Source organism: Canis lupus, chromosome 2 (genome assembly GCF_048164855.1).
Source record: "Canis lupus baileyi chromosome 2, mCanLup2.hap1, whole genome shotgun sequence".
NCBI lineage: Eukaryota > Metazoa > Chordata > Mammalia > Carnivora > Canidae > Canis > Canis lupus.
The window spans coordinates 4,420,770-4,437,894 of NC_132839.1; the positions used below are offsets into that span (position 1 = coordinate 4,420,770).

General features: G+C 41.9%; 1 long non-coding RNA gene across 1 annotated transcript; it reads right to left on the reverse strand.

Moving 5' to 3' along the window:
* Positions 1–1,137: 1,137 nt before the first annotated feature.
* Positions 1,138–10,705, reverse strand: LOC140611672 (uncharacterized). Its single transcript, XR_012012797.1, has 3 exons — positions 9,854–10,705; positions 7,873–7,983; positions 1,138–1,429 (listed from the first exon to the last, which is right to left on the reverse strand). It is a non-coding gene; the product is annotated as an uncharacterized lncRNA (long non-coding RNA).
* Between the last annotated feature and the right edge of the window lie 6,420 nt (positions 10,706–17,125).

The window sequence follows — 17,125 nt, forward strand, 5'->3', positions numbered from 1 at the left end:
AAAAGCCTTGATATTCTAAATTTAAATGTAGCTCCTTTTGCTAAGGATCAACTGAAGAGCTCTTAATGAGTTAATACCTTAGGCAGTGGTATTCCAGGGGCCCAGGAAAATATGTAACCTTGATGTTTACTTCAAAGATTTTAAGACAGTAGGTTTACTATATTCAGTCTCCCCATGGATACAGTAAAGGAGAGATGGGTGCTTTCAGGGAGGTTAATACAGGTACAGCGCAGTTGTACAGGTCCCTGTGTCCTTGACTTAATGTTCTCCTATCACCATCCTGAATTTTTTTTTTTAAGATTTAAATCCATAACCCCGAAATCAAGAGTCACATGCTTGCTGACTGAGCCAATCAGGTGCCCTACCATCTTGAAATGTTTAATAATATTATCTTTGAACTTGTGTTTTATAAATGAAATCTAAAGGGATAAGGGAGCATGGAGTAAACAGAGAAGATATGCACAATGCGGGTGTCCACTGTTTCTTTCCACTCTATCCTTAGTATTCTCAGGGCCTCATGAGTATAGTGGACTCACAGTGCATGAGATTCAGCGAGTTTGAAATGAGTATAAGGTCAGGGCTAACTTATCTCAATCACTGAGTAAACAGAGTACTAACAATCCTGAGAGAACATGCTTCTCATGCAAATCAGAATTTGCTTCCAATGCAGGAAGAAGGCAGTGGCATCTTAAGGAACGTGAGCATCCAAGGAACACCATCACATCCTTGATCACTTGTGTCACTTCCGGTACGGGCCAACCACTTATACTAACATGAAGACACGGGAGGAAAAGGAAAGACAGGACATCACAGATTTCATTTCCCTTTCTGTCCTTTCTTACATATCAGAGAGTGCAGAGCTCGGGAGGGTTGATAGATGTGCACATAATCCAAGAAGCGAAATTAAAAAGTTGACTTAATTTTGTGTAGTTTTCACTATCCTGGTAAAAATGAAACAAGTACTAATATGCGAGTTACAAAATATGAATTCTATAGTTTTGTTGGTTCCACATACAAGCTAGATGTTTTTATATTTGCATTAAAACTGGCATTATATGATAGAAAGATGAACAATAAAAGTCATGCTAATAATTTGAAATTAAAGATTCTCTTTACTTAGTCAATAAAAAACACCAGAGAGAGGCTGAAGAAGGGGGGGGAAAGCCGTTTTAGCACCTTGAAGCATTTTTTTCCTCCTGTTTGAGCAAGAGGAAAATTTCATTTTATACTACATTTATTACATTTTATACTACACAGGTCCATCACCTTAACTGAGAAGAAGCTATTGACAGAGCTGATGGAGCCGTTCACTGGCCTGAACCAGTCTGTGCTGGCACGTAGTTTATGACCACACTTGACAACTTGGATTGATACAGACGGCAGGTGAAATACGTAGCTCAGTAGTTTGTGTTTGATGGCATTTCCAATTCTAAGTTCAAAGGAAATAATTTGAGATTGTAATTTTACCTACGTCATCCCATTCACGGTATGATACCTAGACTATCAAAAGAAACTAAACAAAGGAATTTTTTTTTCATTATTCCTAGGGGTGTTTTCGAGGAAAATACTGAGTTTGTCTTTACCTGAAACATAGTCTGCTCTGTAACAGCTTCATTATCGCTAAGACAAAACTGAGTAAGTGATGCAAAATGAAGGTCTTTAAATAACTCATATTTAAAATGTTTAATTCATCATAAAGTATTAACCTGAGAGACTTTCTCCAAATAAGCATGATAGAAATTATAGTCTGCCTCTCCCCTCCTTACCCTACTCTGGCTAAAACTACAGTTTTGGTTTTGTTTTTTTCTCAGAAATCGTTATGGTTCATTTACAAAGAGAAAATTGCTTTTTAATTGTAGTTAATGGGACTTTCCTTCTTTATTTTAGTGAGCTGTAATTAATACATAATGTCGTGTAAGTTGAAGGTGTACAACCTGTTGACTCAATACATTTATATATTGCAGTATGATTACCGCCTTCGTGTTGGTTAACACCTCTATCACATCACGTAATTATCATTTCTTTTTTGTGGTAGGAACAATCAGGATTTAGTCCTAGCAACCTTTAAGTTTATAAGACATAATGTGGACTGTAATTACTATGCCAAGATTACTGAGCTATGCATTAGCTCTCCAAGCACTTATTTACTAGCACCAAGTTTGCACCCTTTAAACAATATATCCTCAGTCCCCCTAACCCCAAACTCTGGTAACCACCTTTCTGCTCTGTTTTCACAAGTTTGGTTTTTTTAGAGTCCACATATAAGTGGTATCATACATTATTTGCCTTTCTCTGTTAGACTTATCTCACTTTGCATAATGCCCTGTAGGTCCACCCATGTTGTCACAGATGATAGGATTTTCTTCTTTTTCGTGGCCTGAATAATATTTTATATTTAATACATATCACATCTGTATCCACTCATCCACTGCCAAACACTTAGGCTATTTCTGTAACTTGTATATTGTAAATAGTGCTGCATAGACATGGGAGTGCAGATATCTCTTCAATATCCTGTTTCATGTCCTTTGGATATAGATCCAGAAATGGAATTGCTGGATCAATAGCAGTTCTATTTTTAATTTTTTTGAAAAACCTCCATACTGGTTCCCATAGTGGCTGCACCAGTTCACATTCCCACCAACAGTGTGCAAGATTTCCCTTCTCTTTACATCCTTCCCAAGACTTGTTATCTCTTGTCTTCCTGATTATAGCCATTCTAACAGGTATGAAATAATATCCCATTGTGGGTTTGATTTGCATTTACCTGATGATGAGAGACACTGAGCATCTTTTTTTTTTTTTTTTTTTTTTTTAGCATCTTTTCAAGTGTCTGTTGACCACTTGAATATCTTCTTTGGGAAAATGTCTATTTAATTCCTTCACAATCTTCTAGTCAAATTTTATTGACTTGGATGAGTTCTGTGTATATTTTGAGTATTATCTCCTTAACCAAAGTATGGTTTACAAATATTTTCTCCCATTCAATAGGTTGCCTTTTCATTTTTTTTTTTTTTTTTTTTTACTTTCTTCTGCTGTGCAGAATCTTTTTGGTTTGATATAGCCCACTTGTTGATTTTTACTTTTGTTGCTTATGCTTTTGGAGTCACATCCAAAAAAAATTACCACTCCATAGACCATTGTTAAGGAGCTTCTTCCCTGTTTTCTTGCAGGGTCTCATGTGTAAGTCTTCAATTCAATATGAGTTAATTTTTTAAAAAAATTTTTTTTAATGATAGTCACACAGAGAGAAAGAGAGAGAGAGAGAGGCAGAGACACAGGCAGAGGGAGAAGCAGGCTCCATGCACTGGGAGCCCGACGTGGGATTCGATCCTGGGTCTCCAGGATCACGCCCTGGGCCAAAGGCAGGCACTAAACCACTGCACCACCCAGGGATCCCTTGAGTTAATTTTTGTAAGTGGTGTAAGAATAGTGGCCCAATTTCATTGTTCTGCATATGTTTCTCCTGTTTTCCCAATACCATTTATTGAAGAAATATCCTTTTCCCATTGACTGTTCTTGGCTTCCCTGTTAAATATTAGTTGGCCATATATGTGGGGGCTTATTTCTGGGATCTCTATTCTGTTCCATTGGTCTGTGTGTCTATTCTGTTTTTTTTTTTTTTTTTTTTTTTTGCCAGTACCATATTGTTTTAATTACTATAGCTTTCTGAGAATTTCACTTTTAAATAAATACTTTGAGGGACACCTGGGTGGCTCAGCAGGTTGGGCATCTGCCTTCAACTCAGAGCGTGATTCTGAAGTTCCAGGATCAGGTCCCACATCAGGCTCCCTGCAGGAAGCCTGCTTCTCTCTCTGCCAGTGTCTCTGCCTCTCTCTCTGTGCCTCTCATGAATAAATAAGTGAAATCTTAAGAAAATAAATAAATAGGGCAGCCTGAGTGGCCCAGTGGTTTAGCGCCACCTTCAGCCCAGAGCGTGATCCTGGAGACCTAGGATGGAGTCCCAGTTGGGCTCCCTGCATGGAGCCTGCTTCTCCTTCTGCCTCTGTCTCTGTCTCTCTCTCTCTGTATCTCTCATGAATAAATGGGTAAAATCTTTAATTAATAAATAAATATATACATACACACTTTGAAATCTGTATTGCATTTCATGTTTATTACTTTATCAAGTAGTACTTTATGAAGTTTCTAATATGTACTGGCAGTAAAACTTCCATTTCAGTGGAGGAAGTATAATGAACAAGTAAATAATAAGACTGTTTTCAAATTGTGTTAAAATTATGTAGAAAATGAAACAAAGTAATACGGGAAATAGCTTATGTATTACTAGGTACAGAGATGATCCTGCTAAATTTTAGATAAAGAATCTGAGAAGGTGGCACTTGAAATGAGACTTGAAGGGAAAAAAGGAGCCAGCCATAGGAAGGTCTGGAAGCAGAATGTTCTAGATAATGATTACAAAGTATAGCCCACGTAAAGGCCCTGAGATAGGAACAATTTAAAGTGTCCCGGGGCGCAGGGGCTGGATGGTGTAGTCAGTTAAGCCTCCTACTCTTGGTTTTGGCTCAGGTCATGATCTCAGGCTCCTGTGATGGAGTCTGCATGAGGGGTTGGAGGGGGGAGTCCATGCTCAGTGGGGAGTCTGCTAAAGTTTTTCTCTCAGACCCTCCCCATGCTCGTGCTTGCTCTCTCTCTCTCCCTCTCTCAAAAATAAATACATAAATCTTTTTAAAAAATTTTTTTAAAAATAAAGTGTCCCATGAACAGAAAGTAAGAGGACCAGTGTGAAGGGAACATAATGAACCTAGCGGAAACGAGGCAGGTAGATAAGCTGGAAATTGAGTATGGCTTTATGAGCAGGAACAAGACTTCACATTTTATTCTAACTGCAATAAGGAGCCAACAGAAAGTTCAAAGCAAGTTAATAATGATTTTTGCTTTTTGAAAAAGTATAACTTATGGTGCTACATAGGGAATGAATTCTAGGAGTGCAAGAGGGGGAACCAGGAGATTGATGAAGTGGTCTAGGAAGTGGTGATGGTGGTTGATTTGGATTACCATGGTAGCATTAGGGCAGAAAACAGGGAAGGAATGCAGGGCATATTAAAAAGTATCTTTAAGATGATATTATTATTATAAAATAATAGATTCTAATATAACTGAACAGAAATCTAACAAAAAAATTATGAATGTAACTCAACTCGATCCAACAATGATTTATTACATAACATGTCCCTGGTTTTCTGCTATCTGAATCCTTACTCATAAGGTATTTCTGCTGTCAATAAGCATGGTATTATATATGTGAAAATATCTGTAGTGATAAAACAATCTCCAATAAAGGACAATTTTTAAGTTATCTGAAAACAAAGTCTATTAGAGACTTGAAATAAAAATAAACTTTATCACAGGCTATCTCTAAAATAAGTAATAAAACTTTAGGAAAAGAGGTCTGAACGCAGCTCTCTCTCAAACTGTCAAACTACGTTCATGTAAGGAGATTCAGAGATCTTTTTAGGGTATGTTGAAAATTCACAAAGTTTTAAATATCACCAGGAATCCTGTAGTACGATATACAAAATTAATATGTAATTTATCTTATGCAATCTTTAGAAGGAAGCTGTATGGCATGGTCTGGAAAGAAAATAAACTTGGTCCTGCAATGTGCAAAAACTCAAAAGCTATGCTGTTGTTATGAGCTACATTGTGTTTCCCTCAAATCCGTGTGTTAAAGCCCAGTCCCTCAAAATATGACTAAGAGATAGGCGCATTAAAGAGGGGATTAAGTTAAAATGAGGCCCTAATCCATTTTGACTTGGTGTCCTTATAAGAAGAGGAAATGTGGACGTACACAGAGACAGCAGGATGCATCCCCACACAGGAAAGACTGTGAGGACACAGCAAGGAGGCAGCCATCTGCAATCCAAAGAGAAAGGCCTCAGAAGAAATCAAACCTGCCAATATCTTCATCTTGGACTTCTAGGCTCCAGAACTGAGAGAAAATAAATTTCTGTTGTATAAGCCACCCAGTCTGTGGTACTGAGTTATGGCGGCCTTAGCAAACTTATACATAAGCCAAGGCATTGACTCACACCCATAATGTCAGCTCAATAATATTTTCTTTATAAAATAAACATTGTGGATATGAAATAATATCTTAAATATATTTTAACATAAACACAATTTTAATATAAAATATAAACAAAATATATTTTAATAAAACAAATACAATCTTTTAATAATGTAAGATAATATTTCTGTAGAGATTTTATTTATTTGAGAGACAGAAAAAGCGAGCATGAGCAGGGTGCGGGGCAGAGGGAGAGAGAGAAGCAGACTCCTGGTGAACAGGGAGGCCCATGTGGGGCTCAATCCCAAGACCCTGAGATCATGACCTGAGCCAAAGGCAGATGCTCAACCCACTGAGCCACCCAGGCACAATCTTTTAAGACTTGAAAAAATGAAAATAAAATAGAGAAGTGAACGTAATAGATATATTTAGAAGTCCTATTAAAATAAACTTGCAGGGATGCCCGGGTGGCTCAGCGGTCAAGCATCTGCCTTCGGCCCAGGGCGTGATCCTGGAGTCCCGAGATTAAGTCCCACCTCAGGGTCCCCCCGCAGGGAGCCTGCTTCTCCCTCTGTGTGTCTCTGCCTCTCTCTCTGGGTCTCTCATGAATAATTAAATAAAATCTTAAAAAAAAAAAAAAGCTGTATTGTCATGATGCTTGCAATAGTCCATGTCAAAAGATGGTAACATGTAACTAAAGAAAATATATTACAAGCAAGCTAAAATCTGATCATGTTAGAAGCTTAGCATATGGCAGCTTGTGCTGGAATCACACAGTTCGAGTGGACAAAGTAGTTCTCCAAAGAGAGATGGGATGAGTGCTAATCACCACCACAGACGACCACCACAAACAGCTAAGACAGACTCATTATGATTCACTAAAAGAGGACAGATGGTGTGGGGATTCTCCACGGTGCTTTCTGCTACAGAACATTAGAACCGTTATATAATTAACATTTTCCTAAAAGATTGCTTATATTTGTGGAATATACACGCACACAAATCTAAGAGATAGTCACTCTTTGTAGTAGGTTTTATCATGGGGTTTATGATCGGACTTCAGAGAGCCCATGTGCCACAAATTGGAAGATTATGTGATACGGATGTACAATAAGGCACGCTTTTCCAAGGAAAATGTTTGAGTCAAAGCCCTGGCTCTGGAGACAACCTGCCCAGGTTAATGCATAGCTGGGTGATCTTACTCAGATTATTGAAACTGTGTACTTCAGTTTCCCAATCTGTAACATGAAGATAACAATACAAACAACCTCAAAAGATTATTTTGAAAAAAAATACGCTAATAATGTATAAAAACTGAGAATGGTAAGAGTTCACTAAACCTTCACTATAGTTATTTCACAGTAAAATTCAAATGCCAAAGAAGGTTATAAACAATGAATTTGAAGAAATCCTTTTATGAACCCTTCCTTTTTTTTTGAACCCTTCTTAAAATGAACTTAGATTAATCAAATCTATGTACATATTTGTTTTCTTAATTTGCACATTCATACGAGGCTTCAAACCACAGTGCAGCAGTAATGACCATCAATATCATGTGTGTTGAAAAAGATCTACCAGAAACCTTAGTAAGCCAGGTTTGATTGGTATGACAAGGGCATTCTTTATAAAACTTTTCCTTAAGGAGTGAGCCTGAGCTTCTACTGCGTATTTAGTGATGTTAGTGAGTGTTCAAATTTAGAAAGAACTCTTTAGGACTTAGTCCATCACTAATCATATACGATACACAGAAATTGCTTCTCCTAGAGCAGTCATAGATTGGATTTAGTCACCAGCAAACTTTTACTTATCTCCTCTTCCCCAATCCTGAGCGAACTACTCACACGTTCCAAAGGCAGATGGAGGTAAACGTTTCACTTCTTTCTCCTACAGCAAATGCCAGCTTTGCCTGAGTCTTCATAGACTTCTTGTTAGAGAATGCTGTATCACATGCACTATTGGTTTTCAGTAAAAATAATATAAACTGAGTATTTACATGCTCAGATGCTTACCCACTGTTTTTATACACACTCTCATTTAAGTATTATTAAAACCCTGTGGGGTAGGCACTAATATTATCAGATGTAAAAAGAAAAGAAAACGGAAAAGGCAGAGAGGTTAAATGCATAATTCATGGTCTCATAGCTTGTTAGGAGGGGTATTGTGATTTGAATCCAGGTGATCTAATCAAATGTTTAAGACTCGGTCATCAGGGCTGCCTGGGTAATTAGGTCTATTGATTCAGAAGAAGGAGACTGATTTTGATAGGAAAGAAGCATGACCAATATCTGCGCAAAATGCAAAACAGTTAAGGGTGATCAGATCTTTTAAAGTAAAAACATAGCTGATCTAAAAATCCCTGTACAGCTTTAAAAATCAGGTAAACCTAGGTTTGAGAACATGCTCCACAATTTCCCACCTTGGTGAAACTACTTCACTAAGTCTTAATGAGGATCATAAAAGCACCAAGTTCACAGAGTTGTTGCAAGGATTAAATGGCATCATGCACATAAAATGTTTATCATGGTGCCTGGCATTTAATAAATGCTCCATAAATGTTAATTACTGTTACTGTTATTTTTAGTATTGAGCTTCATACCCTCACATAACACTTTTTCCTCTTTCTTTGTGGTCTAAATAATTTTTCCTATAACGCTGAGCTGGACTTGAGCCCTACCAATAAAAGCTTCAGGCAAGCAGATATCTTCAATTTCTTCCTGCAATTCCATTTGCCACCCAGTATATCGCCACTGATTTAGTGACAGATTATAGATTTTCATCCACACATTTTAATTTAGAGCCTTCCCTTTTATCTGGGTTTGAAGCATATTGTGTCAAATTCCCAAATGATAGCTTTAGAGTCTGCTGCAAAGTCCTTATCATAGCTTTCAGAAAACTTAAAGTTGTTCTTAGGGGAACAATCATTGCTTTGCATTTCATTATTGAATAGAAAAGCTAGAAGAATAATACCAACTTTTAAATGAAATTATACGCCTGGAAGGGGAGTATAAATGTAAAAAGAAGAGCACCTCATTATCACTCTTTCAAGCTGCTAGAGTGAAACTTGAGTCATTGCATATTCCAACATCAAAAACTCTCTTGGATATACTAAAGAACATCATTATGCACACAGCAATAAAACGAGGACGTTATTAGAGGGAACCACTAAGAATAAAAGATTGCCAAGACAGATTCCTAAAATGGATAATATAATAAGCTCATTAATAAGTATTCCGAAATAGCTCTAACACTTTCCAGCTGAAACTGAATTCCTTGGGGTTTTTAACTAGTCAGGGGCGTCGATTTTATCTTTCTTCTGTTAAGTATCCATACCTCTTTGCTGACCCACACAAGAATGTTTCTGCCTATCTAAATTAAACATAAAGAAACATTTGGTTTTGGTATTGGTATTTATCAGATACTCCTATGAGGATAAATGGAATTAGGCTTCTTAAGACCTGGGAAACTGATGAAAGCCTTTCAAATGAAGAATAAGCATATGAAGGAGTCTCACTTCACCATCTTGTTAAAATTGCCTAAACTGCCTTCATAACGCGGGAACTCGGCTGTAATTGCAGAACATTTAAGAATTATTCATAATTCTCAATGCATTTTTTAAAGGAAAACTGTCCGCCTAACATTGGGCTCGAACTCAGGACCCTGAGCTCGAGAGTCACTAGCTCTATTGACTGAGCCAGCCAGGTACCCCGATACTTCTTAATAAACCTGACCATGAAGGCTTCTTTTAGTCAGTAATTGTACATTTAGGAATACACATACCAGTTTGTTTTCCTGGCTATTTCCATTTACCTCTATTTTCCTTACCATTTATTTCTATTTCCATTTGCGTTCGGTGCTTTGGGCTCTTGTCTGCTTATCTTTAATGTTTCTGGTTCTAATGGTGTCGCCTCCCTCTCACCTTGTGTGCATAACAATGAGTGTAGCAGGGCAACTGTCTGATCCTTTTCTTTCTTTCTTTCTTTCTTTCTTTCTTTCTTTCTTTCTTTCTTTCTTTCTTTCTTTCTTCTTTCTTTCTTTCTCTTCTTTCTTCTCTTTCTTTCTTTTTCTTTCTTTCTTTTTCTTTTCTTTCCTTTCTTTCCCTCTTTCTCTCTCTCTCTCTCTCTTTCTTTCTTTTTCTTTCTTTCTTTCAAGATTTTACACATTTATTCATGAGAGACCCAGAGAGAGAGGCAGAGACACAGGCAGGGGGAGAAGCAGGCTCTCTGCAGAGAGCCCGAGGCGGGGCTGGATCCCAGGGCCCCCGGGGTCACGCCCTGAGCCGAAGGCAGAAGCTCCCCAAGGAGCACCCCCCTCCTTAAGGCTGTTGGCCCTGCTTGGAGACAGAAAGGGGTCCCGGTGCCCTACTCAGCCCAATGCTTAGGGACCTGCGACAGGGTAACTTTCCAAGGCTTCCACCACCATCAAAGCTTCTACAGCAACAAGTAGAAATAAAATCAAGGGAACACACAAGAAATCACCGGAAAATAATAAAGTCAAACTAAGAAATGGTCAGCCGAGCAGCAAAGGAGGTGGAATGTTGGGCAAAACTGACCGCTGCTCTCCGAGATATTTAGAGACGGGGTTTTCCAGAGACCTCAGCGCCTGCAGTGGGGTCTGGAGGCCGCAGCCTCCTGCCCCAGCGGGCGGCCGGGGGGCGGCGGGGCCAGCGCCGGGGACTCCGGCCAGGCCAAGGTGGGCGGCCCCCGGTACCCCCAGCTGGGCGGCCCCCGGCTCCCCTCCCCCCAGGTGGGCAGCCCCCGGTCCCCCAGGTGAGCGGATCCCGGTCTCCCCTCCCCCAGGTGGGCGGACCCCGGTCTCCCCTCCCCCAGGTGGGCGGATCCCGGTCTCCCCTCCCCCAGGTGGGCGGACCCCGGTCTCCCCTCCCCCAGGTGGGCGGATCCCGGTCTCCCCTCCCCCAGGTGGGCGGACCCCGGTCTCCCCTCCCCCAGGTGGGCGGACCCCGGTCTCCCCTCCCCCAGGTGGGCGGACCCCGGTCTCCCCTCCCCCAGGTGGGCGGATCCCGGTCTCCCCTCCCCCAGGTGGGCGGATCCCGGTCTCCCCTCCCCCAGGTGGGCGGCCCCCCGCTCCCCTCCCCCAGGTGGGCGGACCCCGGCCTCCCCTCCCCCAGGTGGGTAGACCCCGGCCTCCCCTCCCCCAGGTGGGCGGCCCCCCCGCTCACCTCCCCCAGGTGGGTAGACCCCGGTCTCCCCTCCCCCAGGTGGGCGGACCCCGGTCTCCCCTCCCCCAGGTGGGCGGCCCCCCGCTCCCCTCCCCCAGGTGGGCGGACCCCGGTCTCCCCTCCCCCAGGTGGGCGGACCCCGGTCTCCCCTCCCCCAGGTGGGCGGACCCCGGTCTCCCCTCCCCCAGGTGGGCGGCCCCCGCTCCCCTCCCCCAGGTGGGCGGACGGACCCCCGGTCTCCCCTCCCCCCAGGTGCGCGGCCCCGTCCCGACCACCGGGAGGAAGCCCCCACCCCGGGGCCCGGAGCGGGGCGGGGCGGGGCGGGGCGGGGCGGGGGTGCAGTCAGTCGGGGCCCCGCAGCGGCTCGGGCCCGGGGGCGGCGGGGGCGGCGGGGCGTCCCGGGCACCGGCCGCCTGAGTGCGGCGGCGGAAGGGCTCCCCCGGGGCGGCGGGGGACGGGCCGGGGTGGAGGTAGGGGCCGGCGTCGGGGCCCGCGGCCCGGCTGACCGCTTCCCGGCTTGGGGGCGACGAAAATGAGGTCCTCGAAGCGTGTGGTCCGTGAGCTCCGCGTCCTTGCGGGCGCCCCCTGCCCCGCGCCCGGCACCCCACCGGGCTCCGGGACTTCAGTAAACGCTTGTCGCCCGCGTGCGCAATCCTGCGCGGCCGAGAGGAGCGCCCAGCCGGGCGAGGAGAACTGCCAGGGAGGCCGCCCTCGGCCTTTCCAACATTACTTAAAGGGGGGGGGGGGGGCTCAGCGGGCGAGCGGCTGCCTCGGGCCCAGGGCGGCCCCGGGCTCCCGGGATCGAGTCCCGCATCGGCCGCTGCAGGGGCCTGCTGCTCCCTCTGCCTGGGTCTCTGCCTCTCTCTCTCTCTCTCATGAATGAATAAATAAAATCTCTTAAAAAAATAAAAAATGAGGTTCATCGCAGTATGGAAGAGAGAACTAACCACCACGTTATTTAATTACAACCTTAGGAGCTTCTTACAGGGAGATACTTGGAGGGGATGGAGACAGATGCAGAAGAACTAAAAAGAGAACTTTCCTGAGGAAGTACTATTTCTTTTTTAAGATGTTATTTATTTATTCATGAGAGACACAGAGAGAGGCAGAGACAGAGAGAAGCAGGCTCTGCTCCCTGCAGGGACCGCGACCCGGGACACCCCACGCGGGACACAATCCCAGGACCCCGGGGTCACGGCCTGTGCCGCCCAAGGGCTCCAGGAAGTACTGCTTCAGCTGAGACCTGAAGGATGAGAGGAATCGGGGACTCAGACCCCCAGCCAGGCCCAGGGAGTAGACTGTGCGAGGACCTCAGCGCTGGCCTCGCACCAACACGGACCCCTCGACCTGCTCTGCTCTGCCCATTATCTGCCATAGCCCCACAGTATGCAGAGAAGCTGGCAGCTAATTTTGGTCCAAATAGTCTTTCCTTAACAGTAAACACACCATGCAGGTTGTTCCTGTCTCCTGTTTGATCAAAACAGGTATTTTTGAAAAGCTGGGAAAACAAAACAAAACAAAACAACCCCACAGTATATCATCTACGGTTTCTTACTGTCCTCTAAATCAAATACAGTAGTCACCTCCTTATCTCTAGCACATAAGACCCAAGCCCCCACTAGATGCCTGAAACCTCCTAACCCTATATACATACAGTGATTTTCCCAATAAAAAAATACCTATGATAATGTTTCATGTATAAATTAGTCACAGTAGGGGCACCTGGGTGGCTCAGCTGGTTAAGCATCTGCCTTCCGCTCAGGTCATGATCTCGGGGTCCTGGGATGGAGCCCTGGCTCCCTGTTCAGCAGGGACCATGCTTGTCGCTCTCCCTCTGCGGCTACCCCTGCTTGTGCTCTCTCCTGCGTGGTTTCTCTCAAATAAATAAAATCTTAGGGCAGCCCCGGTGGCGCAGCGGTTTAGCGCCGCCTGCAGCCCTGGGCGTGATCTGGAGACCCTGGATCGAGTCCTGCGTCGGGCTCTCTGCGTGGAGCCTGCTTCTCCCTCTGCCTGTGTCTCTGCCCCTCTCCCTCTCTTTCTCTCTCTCTCTCTCTCTCTCTCTGCATCTTTATGAATAAATAAATAAAACCTTTAAAAAATAAAATCTTAAAAAAATTAGTCACAGTAAGAGATTAACAATAACAAGATAGAATAGTAAGATAGAACAACTATAACAATGTACTGTAATAAACGTGACTGTGGGCTCTCCCCCCACCCCCAAGTATCTAATTGTCCTGTTCTCACCCTTCTTCTTGTGATGCTGTGAGATGATGCCTACATGATGTGATGAAGTGAAGTGAGTGATGGAGGCATTGTGACACAGCATTAGACTACTTGCTGACCTCACGGTATGTCTGGACCACAGCTGACCACGGGTAACATGGTCACGTTGACTACAGAAAGCGAAACTACCATGGAAACTACAGAAAGTGAAACTAAGGATGGAGGGACTCCTGTACAAACAACTAACTTGCTTAAAAAGTTCTTTATCAAGCCAAGGATCCATATTCAATTCCAGCTTCTGTTCAGCCGTGCCTTTCACTCTCTTCTTCAGCTGCTGCTGACTCCTTTTGGAACCTCCTTTCAATTCTCTAATCCCCAAGCTATTCAAAGCATCACACATTATGGAGCACATTGATTCCTGGTATCCCAAATATCTCCTTACCTCCACAAAATGTTTCTTAGCCACTTCCTGCTCCCACAACAGAATAATACTAGCACTTCAAGTAGTTGCAATTATTGAATATAGGCAGATTCTTTTAAAGAACTGTATCCCAATCTAACACATAATTTATTATACACTGATTCTTTTTCTTCCCACTCAGGAGCCTTTGCTCTCCTACTCCTCCACCCCAGATGCCAGCCAGGCATTTCGGAACCATCTGATGCTAACACGATGGAGACTGACTGAGCTTCACCCTTTACCTTCTGCCTTAAGGGAGATTATGTACATATTTTTTTAAGATTTTATTTTTATTTATTCATGAGACACAGAGAGAGAGAGAGGCAGAGACACAGGCAGAGGGAGAAGCAGGCTCCCTGTGGGGAGCCCGACGTGGGACTCAATCCCAGGACCTGGAGATCACACCCTAAGCGTGAGGGTGTCCCAGTGTACATATTTTATTCTTTAACTTCCTTTGCCTATTGCTGCTCACAGCACTATAATTCTACTTGAGGTACCTTCTACATTATTCATGCTCAAGGACTTTTTTTCTTCTTTCCTCTTTATGATTAGAAAATCATCAGCTTTATGAACCAAAAAATAGATCTAATCATGAAGATGGCGTAAGCATAGTCCTATAGGATACTAGCCAGTGATGACAGCTAATGATTACTTCTCTTTGTTCCCATAAAACTATGTGCATGCGGCTATGATCGTATTTGCTACATTGTGCTATGGCCAGTTTTTTGTGCTATCCTCCACTCATTAATTAGACTTCCTTGAAAAGAAGCGGAGTCTTAAAAAAAAAGAAAAAAGAAAAAGAAAAAAGAGACGGAATCTTTTTTTTTTTCCATTTGTTTTCACTGTGCCTGGTTCCACGATGCCTGGTACATTAAAGGTACTCATTGATTATATTTTGAATGAAAAGAAAGGAATTCATTGTTAAATCAAAATTTTTAGGTGAAATAGGTATAAATGGGAGGCTAATTTCTAAATTGGGAACATGCCTAAATTACCTTTAGAAGGTGCACACATCTTCATCTATCTTCTTACCCTCTACATATACTTCCCCTCAAACATTTAAGATAGTAGTAAAATGAATTCTTACTCAATTCTTTCTTCTATTGAGTCAGGATGTGTGTGTGTATGCTTGTATTTAAACTAAAATAAAGAAAAAAGAATAAATAAATAAAATAAAGAAAAGAACTGGGGCGTGTGAGTGGCTCAGTTGGTTAAGGTCTGCCTTCAGCTCAGGTCATGATCCCAGCGCTGGGCTCTTTGCTCACAGGGGAGTCTGATTCTCCCCCTCCCTCTGCTCCTGCCCCCCACTGGTACACTGTCTCGCTAAATAAAATCTTTTTTTTTGAAGAGAAAAGGACCAATATGAGAGGTATCAATTCCATATTTTACCAAAAGAAAACAGTCTCAGAACATTAAAAATAGTAATACTTTTAGTGGAAGACAAGCAGTGTTCAAACCCAGTTCCTTCTGACACCAAAACCAGTGTTCTTTCTTTGGTAGAAACTAAACTTTGTATTTTTCTTCTGCTTCAAGTAATGTGATTAATGATAGGAAAAAATAATCAGAAATTTTAGATAGGCAAAATAAAAGCAAAAAGAAATAAAATTCATCCAAGTTTGCAGCATTCTTGGCCAACCATTGTTAACATTTTTGCACATAGATACACAGTACATATACTCACACTAATTTTTTTTTTTACAAAAAATGGAACCACACTAACTTTCTTTTCTGCTTAACAATGTGTCATAACTCGTCTCTCTTTGCTCATTTATTCCAGAGTTTTTCAATCTCAGCTTTATTGACATTTGGGAACAGATCATTTTTTTTGTTGTTGCCAGGGGGCTTTCCTGTGCATTGTAAGATATTTAACAGAATCTGTGGCCTTTACCCAGCAGATGCCCTCAGTACCACTCCCAATGTCATTGCCCTAACCAAAGATATCTCCAGACATTGCCAAATGTCCTGAGGGGCTGATTAATTAACATAATAATATATTAGAATATAAAACTTTAATCATTTTTTTCTCGATACTTATCTACCTAATGGTTTTTAGAAAATCAGTTGCATATGGCTTTTCTTTTTGATTTTTATATATTTTTAAGAAGTAGTTAATATGAAATGAATACTAGAATATTTTTTAAATTAGATGTTTAAAATTTTTTATGACACTCTTAAGTAATGTCACCAGACTCAGAGGAATTTATTATTATTATTTTTTTTTACTCAGAGGAATTTATTATCATTTTAGAATATGCCCTCTTTATGACCCATGGACTTGTTATTGTTTAAAACGTAAAAGTTGATGGTGAGTAAACAAAGCAAAAATTATCTCAAAGCAAAGACACAGTAGCATCATGAGAGCATTGGGATTGATAGCCTTTGAAAGGAATGAATTTGTTAAATGAATGATCTTGATGAAGTTTCCATGTACTTCACATATTTTTTTATCATTGTAACCTGGATTTTGTAGTTTTCAAGACTTCTTTGTTTTGTTTTGTTTTGTTGTTTTGTTTTGTTTTCAAGACTTCTAAAGCAAAGATATTCTTCTTCTTCTTTTTTTAAAGATGTATTTATTTATTTGAGAAAGAGAATGGGAACAGAGGCAGTCTTGAGTGGACTTCACGCTGAGCACCAAGCTGCGGATGGGGCCTCGATCTCACGACCCTGAGATCACGACCTGAGCTGAAACCAAGAGTTGGATGCTTAACAGACTGTACCATCCAGGCGCCCTTAAAAGAAGGATATTCTTATACTGAAAATTCATAAACATCTTTCAAAGCCTATTAAAACATTCGGGGGGAAGTTTTTAGGGTTTGTTTTATTTTACTTTAAAATGTTTTTATTGTTAAATAAAACATGTAAATAGAAAATTGCATGAAATGTAAACATGCAGCTTAATGAATAAACTTCTGTCAACATCGTGTAATCACCAATTCAGGTCAAGAGGTAAATCACTGGTAAAGCTCCAGAAGCACTATTTACAGGCCCATTCCCATCCACAGCATCCTCTCTATCCTCTCTGCCTCTCTTTCCTCTTTCTTATTTTGATGGGAAACATTTTTGTAGAACTTCCCTGTTGTTTTTATGCTTTTACCATCTAAGTGTGCATTTGCTTACATTAGAGTTCAGTTCCACTTGTTTTTTGAAGTTCACATAAATGTAATCGACACTGTGTAGTCTTTTCTCTTTAGACCAACATTACGTTCCTGAACTTCATCTTTGTATTGTTTTACAC